Source organism: Triticum aestivum, chromosome 1B (genome assembly GCF_018294505.1).
Source record: "Triticum aestivum cultivar Chinese Spring chromosome 1B, IWGSC CS RefSeq v2.1, whole genome shotgun sequence".
Taxonomy (NCBI): Eukaryota; Viridiplantae; Streptophyta; class Magnoliopsida; order Poales; family Poaceae; genus Triticum; species Triticum aestivum.
The window spans coordinates 479,731,799-479,740,476 of record NC_057795.1 but is presented as its reverse complement, the minus strand read 5'-3'; the positions used below and the strand labels follow the sequence as shown (position 1 = coordinate 479,740,476).

Here is an 8,678-nt window from a genome sequence, read left to right as displayed (position 1 = left end):
AATTTTAATGCATGTTCATGACTGTTGTCGCTCTCCCAGTTGGTCGCTTCCCAGTCTTTTGCTAGCCTTCATCTGTACTAAGTGGGAATACTGCTTGTGCATCCAAACTCAATAAACCCAAAATTATACCATATGAGTCCACCATATCTTCCTATATGCGGTATCTACCTGCCGTTCCAAGTAAATTTGTATGTGTCAAACTCCAGTCCTTCAAATAAAATTCTATTTTGTATGCTCGAGCAGCTCATGTTTGAACTAGGCCTGTCTGTATCTTCCATGCTAGATTGGTTATTTTCAAGAGGACTGGACTCCGCTCCTCATTCACAAGAAAATGGCTGTTAACCGGGATGCCCAGTCCCATGATCAAAAAGATCAAAGCAAATCAAAATAATTAAAACAAAACTCCCCCAGGGTTGTTGTTAGTTGGAGGCACTCGTTGTTTCGAGCAAGCCATGGATTGATGCTTATTGGTGGTGGGGGAGTGATGTCTACTACACAACCTTCTTCTTGTAGACGTTGTTGGGCCTGCAAGTGCACAGGTTTGTAGGACAATAGCAAATTTCCCTCAAGTGGATGATCTAAGGTTTATCAATTCGTTGGAGGCGTAGGATGAAGATGGTCTCTCTCAAACAACCCTGCAACCAAATAACAAAGAGTCTCTTGTGTCCCCAACACACCCAATACAATGGTAAATTGTATGGGTGCACTAGTTCAGCGAAGAGATGGTGATACAAGTGCAATATTGATAGTAGATAAAGGTATTTGTAATTTGAAATTATAAAAACAACAAGGTAGTGAGCGATAAAAGTGAGTGTAAACGGTATTGTAATGGTAGGAAACAAGGCCTAAGGTTCATACTTTCACTAGTGCAAGTTCTCTCAACAATAATAACATACTTGGATCATATAACTATCCCTCAACATGCAACAAAGAGTCACTCCAAAGCCACTAATAGCGGAAAACAAACGAAGATATTATGGTAGGGTACGAAACCACCTCAAAGTTATCCTTTCTGTTCTATCTATTCAAGAGTCCGTAGTAAAATAACATGAAGCTATTCTTTCCATTCAATCTATCATAGAGTTCATACTAGAATAACACCTTAAGACACAAATCAACCAAAACCCTAATGTCACCTAGATACTCCATTGTCACCTCAAGTAACCGTGTGCATGATTATACGATATGCATCACACTATCTCAGATTCATCTATTCAACCAACACAAAATACTTCAAAGAGAGCCCCAAAGTTTCTATCGGAGAGTCAAGACGAAAACGTGTGCCAACCCTTATGCATAGGTTCATGGGCGGAACCCGCAAGTTGATCACCAAAACATACATCAAGTGGATCACGTGATATCCCATTGTCACCACAGATAAGCACGGCAAGACATACATCAAGTGTTCTCAAATCCTTAAAGACTCAATCCGATAAGATAACTTCAAAGGGAAAACTCAATTCATCACAAGAGAGTAGAGGGGGAGAAACATCATAAGATCCAACTATAATAGCAAAGCTCGCGATACATCAAGATCGTATCACCTCAAGAACACGAGAGAGAAAGAGAGAGATCAAACACATAGCTACTGGTACATACCCTCAGCCCCGAGGGTGAACTACTCCCTCCTCGTCATGGAGAGCGCCGAGATGATGAAAATGACCACCGGTGATGGGTTCCCCCTCCGACAGGGTGCCTGAACGGGCTCCCGGGAGGTTTTTGGTGGCTACAGAGGCTTGCGGCGACGGAACTCCCGATCTATCTTCTGCTCCGATGGTTTTAGCGTATATCGCATTGTTAGAGTCCAGAACAAAATGGAGCCTCGCCGTGCGTTTGGATTTTCAACCGTTGGATTGCGTTTCCAAAACGATCTTGTCCGTCGGATCTGTAGATGAAACAATCTGGGCCGTTGGATCTCAAACGAAACGATATGGGCCGTCGGATCTACCGGTGCTGGTCGTTATGTGGGCAGGAGCCGCGCCACCGCCTGTAATTTTCGGTGGCCACCGAGGGCAATTCCGGCATTTCACTTAACCCTGTGCCAGGTGCCTTATCCAGATTAGTTCCCCCGTCCCCAGTCGTGTGCGATGGCTAGGGTTTGTCTCACTCCTTTCTCTCCCTCGCTCCCTTGCGTCGCCGCCGCCACCGCCGCCGCTCCCTCCCATTCTCAGCCCGTGCTCTCGCCTCTCTTCCTCACCTCCCTTGCGCCACCACCCGTCGGGAAGCACCGCGGCCGCTGTTGCTCCGCGCCGCTGCTCCTGAGCCGAGCTCCTACGTCGGCATCACCGTGAGGAGCATGGCCTGCTGAGACGGCCGTCCATGTCGCCGTTGCGGCCGTTCTTCGCGCCATCGGTGGATTGGGTGAACCCTAGCCGCCCCTCTCTCCCTCTCTCCCTCTCTCCTTCTCAGCCTGTGCTCTGTCCTCTCTTCCTCGCCTCCCCTCGCCGCCACCCGTCGGGAAGCGTTGCGGCTGCTCCTCCGCGCCACTCCTCCTCCTCCCGGATGAGTGTGCCGTTGCGCCATCGAAGGAAGGGGCGCCAGGAGCCAATGGCAAGGAGGCCTCCCTTGTGCCAGCCCCTCGCGGCCATGAAGGACGGCTGAGCCATCAGGAGCGGCGGTGGTGGCCTGATATGGACGCACCTGTGGCTTCCCGTGGTGCTCCACTTGTGCTCCCTCCTCGTCACCCAGGTAACGCAGCCCGCCCTCGCCATTCCCTGTCTCGCAGATACATTTTTGTGCCTGGGCTTCTGATCTGCGGTGGCTCTCCCGATTGTTCCATGGCAGGACCTGGAACGCACCGACGGATCTCATGGAGGCCAAACGGATCCCGGTTCGGTTGTTCCGATGCGTGATGACGCGATGTTCTTCCCAAAATTGATTATCTCGTGTTAGTTACTGCCTACAGGCTTGTACGCAGTCTGCTGCCAACACCTCCTCGCGTGTGCGACACCTCCAATTCCAGAAGTCACAAGCTCGGCTCTCAAAGGATCGAGCAGAGGCAGGGCCTCAGCGACCGGAGGCAGCCGGCAGCGGCTCGGCGCGGCAACTACCGGATCGACAGAAGATTGAGTGCACATTGAGTCCATACATTCAGGTGATGGGATCCACAAATCAATTCTAAACTCACGTACAACCAAGATTTGTTGTGTGCGGTATGGAAAAATAGTTCATAATGTAAATTTAATGTGCATACATGTATAGTAGCTGAACCCATCTTAAAATGTTTCTGGATTCGCTCATGGAGTACCCTGGCTGTTTCTAAGCCGTGCTCTTATTGGGCCACTGCTAGAAGGGCCACTGCCGAGCGAGTGGCTGATGAAGGCGGTCTGGCCGGAGATACATATGTGAGTCGGTGAATATTAATTAGTAGGGGTCTTGTGGGCTGCAATGATTCAGAGTTTAGCGCGGCAATATTGATTAGCCGAGTAGTCACACAAACACTGAATATCCCAAAGCCTTATGGGTTGTCTGTGACCTATCTTGAATACACTTTTTTTTCTCACCATTGTGAGTCGGTGAATATTAATTAGTAGGGGCCTTGTGGGCTGCGATGATTCAGAGTTTAGCGCTGCAATATTGATTAGCCGAGTAGTCACACAAACACTGAATATCCCAAAGCCTTATCGGTTGTCCGTGACCTATCTTGAATACACTTTTTTTCTCACCATTTGTTCGATTAAGTTGTTGTCTAGCCATTTGGTGCTGTGTGCGTAGTTCAATGATTTGCACCTTTGATAAAATCCGCTTAATTCATGGTAGGTTGTTGCGGCCAGCACGACACCGGTAGTTTCTCTACAAATGAGAAGGTTACCAATGGGCGTGGGAATAGCTCAATTGGCTAATCCAGGTATCCTCTTTGTCTATCATCAAGTTCAGTAATTTTATGGAGTTGAAGGGAATAGCTCAAGTTGTGTGGCGAGATATCAAGAAACTAAACTCTTGCTGAATTATCATCGATCTTTTAGTTGTAAAAGTAAGCTCTCTTCATCTTAATTGTAGGCAAGATGCTTGGGATGTTTCCTGACAAGAATAATGTTTCTATATTTTTTTTACAATTTGTGTACATATGATGCACAATACATATGCTTTTATGTGAGAATGACCTTTGTTGAATTTGTCAGGCATTGTTCAAATTTATTGTCCTTTTGTATCTTCCAGTCTCCATCATACATTGTACTGTGCTTTGATGCTTTGTTTTGGATTACATCCTTCCTTGATATATCAGAAGCTGGATCATTGGATCACTGCTTTAGATGGGCACCTTGCGCCATATTAACTCTTGTGCATGTTTGCTTCTGAATCAATCATCTGCTCTCCTACTAAATGCATGTGAAATTGTGGTTCGGAGTTCTGATGTCTGTATATTAATTCTTGTAGGGGGTGTGAGCACATCTTCGTTGTCCTCTGCAGTGACAAGGTTTCTGTGAAGAACAGGCAGGTTAAAGCCAAGAGCAACTACAACATTGAGAAGCCCTTCATTTACCTTGCAAGGAAGTTGGGAGCTGGCTGGTAATTGTCTCCCTTCCCATTGCTTTCATTTTCCTGCGACCTCCCATCATATATGCCTTCTAGGTTTAATGTTCTGGTTCAATAAATGAATGGATTGCTGATTTGCCTTTGATGCAACTTGTGCAGGCACAAAACTAAGCCTGTGGCTACAACCACTGCTTGATGACAATGACAATCTGATCGAGTAGATCGATCATGAGTTTTATCATACTTTGAGCCAGAGTTTATGATGTAGATGCAAGTACTTGCCTTGCCTATTATATTTTGGCAGGTTATTACAACCATAGAGTTTTAAGGTGTTTCCGCTCTGTTTCACGTTTTACAGTAAATACATGTTAATCCAAAAATTGTTATTTAGTGTTGATGGGCAATATTTGCATTTTTTCGCAAAAAATTGTGTCTCTCTTGTCTCCCCCACTCTCCTTTCTTTCCTCAACATTCCATCCCAAATCAAGAGGTAAACCGTCCCAACCCCTTTCAAGTGATTATCTATATGCCACCACATTCGGTCAGTCAACATTCATACTTGGCAGGGAGTCTTCGATGGTTCGTCTGCCTCATCGGCGTTCAACAGGGGTGCGAAGAGATCCTGACCAGCTCAACGGACATCCCCGCTCACTCCTCTGCAACGTAAGGATTCCAAGCAAACCCCTAATCTCCATTGCCAATAATTTGTTCTCTACTTTCACAATCCATCTCTAACTATTCTGTATGGTTCACGTAAACGAGGGTTTTCTGCACTGTTTATTTGTATTAGATGATTATTAGTACATCAGGAAGTTGTGGTAGCTTCCCCGTCCTTTATATGAACTCTGGAGGATTTTTCTTCAGTTGTGATTTGTTTGACATGTGTAGATGTGCAGACCTAACCAATTTTCTCTCAATATAGCCCATCGTTCTAATTGGTATTCATTACAGCACTTTCGAGTTTGGTCACTACAGTTGCTGACAGTTCCTGTGATCCCTAAATTTATTGTTTTGAATTTCACTAATTTCTTTCCATGGCTTATATGTGATCAAATGCTCCAGATTATATATGAAATCTTCCTGTTTTATACAAAGCTTAACTGTTTCTTGTGAGGCACCTACTAAGAGTGATGCATATCACATTCACATGTATGTTCTGAAGACAACATACAAACAGCTGCAAGACTATATTATTCAGAAATCCCTAATCGTGCACCTGTTCAAGGTTTCATTTACATATGTGAGCCAGGCTCCGATGTAAGCACTGAATAATTGGTCGATGGATCTGTTAGTTTTTGCCGGAATGTCATGTAATTGTTAGCCACGACCAGTTGTTGAGTAACCTGTGAATGTGATGCTTGCTTTTCCGGTTCCTTTTGCACATGCCACATTAAGGAATGATGATGCGCTTATCTTATAACACACTCAGAAAAATTTACTAATCGAGTAGTTCTTATACATCTAATGTACATGCTCTTTATACATCTATCAGGATTTTTAAGCTATTATGGTACGGCATTGGTGTCATCGCGAAAAAGATTCTGAAACTAACTCCTAAAGGTCAGTTATGGTGTATATACGTCGGTAATCTTTTCTCTTCCTTTACTATATGTATAGTATTACAACATTGAATACATCTTGCACACTAGCCATAGAATAAATTTGTTGGGATATATTTAACTTATTGCAAGAATCTTGGGTGCACTATAAATAAATATAATTGTTTTCCAAAACATTACTGAAAACCGAGTACTGTAATTTCATCAGATTATGTTATCATGCCTGATGTAATAAAACACGTTATTAGAGATTGCTGCAATGGCGAAAACCATGTATGGAACCATATTTATCTGAATATTCATCACTAAAAGATCCCATGTATAGCGGGATAAATAATATGAGCAAGAGAAATAAATTAGTAGTTCGAATCAGTACAATTACAGTGTTCATGTGATAACAACAAGTGATAATCCCATTTATCGTCAACATTTTGCAAATTTCAGAAATTCTGAGTTTTGCTTAACAAGAATGCTTTCATTTCTGTAGATCTCAAACAGGGACATGGAAAGTATATGCTGTCAAAATATTATTCCTAGAAGATGTCAGCAAATCCAGTCTGGTACAAGGCAATAGTAAGTTTTGGTGTACATTGTGGTAGTTACTTGTATTTTGATCTATGGTGGTGTTCGAGGCCATAGAATACATTATTATTCAGTTTTTCTTAGTAAATCTAAGATTCTCCCTAAATTTTATCTACTACAATGGCTTTGAAAAGTTAGTGTTCTCTGAAATATTGTTGGTTTTGTTAAATAGGTGGCCCTCTTAGCATGGCTATGGGAGTACTCAAGACAGCCTTTCCCTTCAAGAGATCGTGCAAGAGTTTATTTTGTTTTATTTTGAAAGATTATGATGTCTTTCCCTTGAAGGATTATGATGTCTTTCAAATCGATCATGTTCTGGCTGTTATGGCATATTTCTGATCAAACATGGTCTCATTTGCTGCAAGGAGCCTTAAAGATGCCCTTGGTCATATGTTAATAAATTTAACATGTATTAGAAAAGAATAGCATGTAGGTTGATGATATTGTCTTTCAAAATTGATACTTAGAATAATAGTGTACCATCAAAATTATAGCTTGGTCTTACCATGTCACCTGGTCTAAATTCAGTGTGTACATCACTTTTTTGTTCTCAGTAAGTTTCTAGCATTTCTACATGCATCTCTCTGTAGCCTAGACATAGTAAACTATTGATGCTATTCCAAACACAAGCTCAAGCAAGTTCAATAAATTATATATTTTTATTAGTATAATCAGCATGAGATACACCTTGATTTCATCACTTGGTTTACTGTCTGCATATTTGTTTCAATGCAGGTACCATCAATGTCCTAGAAGTTGTAGCTTCCAGCCTTTAGTAACTACACAAAAACTGCCAAAGCTTCAGAGCCATCATGTGAGTATGAGTAAACACAGGTAGCCTGGACTTCTGACCGCTTAACCTCTTTCCTACTAATAGTTGGTTGATATTCATATGTCCCAATTGGGCAAGGAGCAATCAATTTTATTCTTGACAAACATTTTTTTAAGTATGCTGGTTTTTTTTTGTCGGTTCGCCTCTTCTACGCATTTTGGTTTGAATACCTATATCTCTGACGAACAAATATGGGAAAGAGTGTCGTTTGTTGTTAAGCTTGATACGAATGTCATTTGTCCCCACTGTCTTCCCAATCAAATAACTAAGATTCATAAATATGCGTCTATATTTTTGGCATTTTATTTAATTTTAAACTTTAATCTGCACTTTTTAAATCGCTACTAATTTGTATGCAAGGAACATCATATTTTATTTAAACCTAATTATTATCGCCTCACTGCAAGCTTTGGTGCATGGGTTTGTGCTCATGTAAACTAATAAGCGGGGTTGTCATAACTGGTCACCATATTGTCAGTATCCTACATTATATCTTCAATTTCCAGTATATCAAATCAATGATGTCATTTTATTGTACGTACAGGTCGAGTTGCAAGAGGACCCTCTCATGGCCTATTTCAGTTGGGAACTTGTATTAAGATGTACTTGAGCTACATAAAGTTTGAGGGCTAATTTTCGATGGATTTGTATGCCTTGATCAGGTATTAGGATCATGGTTATTTGTGCTATATGTATAGAGGCACCTCTTTATTGGAAAAAAAGTATAGATGCACCTATGATATAGTGGAGATTGATGAGCAGCACCACATCCAAGTGAACCTGAGTGGGAACCTGTTTCCACCGAGAGACTACCGGGACTTTGATGCTAGCTAGCTACTTCACTTCACAATCTCTGCAAACTACTATTAATTGTATGAATCCCTTTGTCTATATAATTGCTGAACTACCATATTTAATTTGTGACGACTCATCGTGTTGGTTTACTTTTGGAATCAAAATGCTGCTAAGCCTTTGCTGTAACAAATTGCACTGCCTGGATGCCATGTATTGGACACAGTTATGTTATCTATGCAGTTTCTTAACATGTCAACCTATCGATTTTGAAGAGTGACCTACCGTGTCAGGTTATACGTGTCGAAGCCGCACTTTCCATCTAGTGGGAATATATAGGCGAAAGAAGTCGGTCGGGGGAGCCTTGAGGGGCCCACGAGGGTGGAGGGCGTGCCCCCCTATCTCGTGGCCTCCTCGACGCTTCCCTAACTTGAACT

At 42.4% G+C, this 8,678-nt stretch overlaps 1 long non-coding RNA gene across 7 annotated transcripts; it reads left to right on the top strand.

Moving 5' to 3' along the window:
• Window positions 1-2,081: 2,081 nt before the first annotated feature.
• LOC123132757 (uncharacterized) lies at window positions 2,082-8,373 on the top strand. Of its 7 annotated transcripts, none has more exons than XR_006465045.1 (9): window positions 2,082-2,688; window positions 2,785-3,094; window positions 3,760-3,847; window positions 4,378-4,509; window positions 4,636-5,139; window positions 5,969-6,036; window positions 6,523-6,608; window positions 7,353-7,431; window positions 7,994-8,373. It is a non-coding gene; the product is annotated as an uncharacterized lncRNA (long non-coding RNA). The 7 variants fall into 7 exon arrangements; XR_006465033.1 differs by having other exon boundaries at window positions 7,353-7,451; XR_006465030.1 differs by having other exon boundaries at window positions 6,790-7,451.
• The last annotated feature ends 305 nt before the right edge of the window (window positions 8,374-8,678 follow it).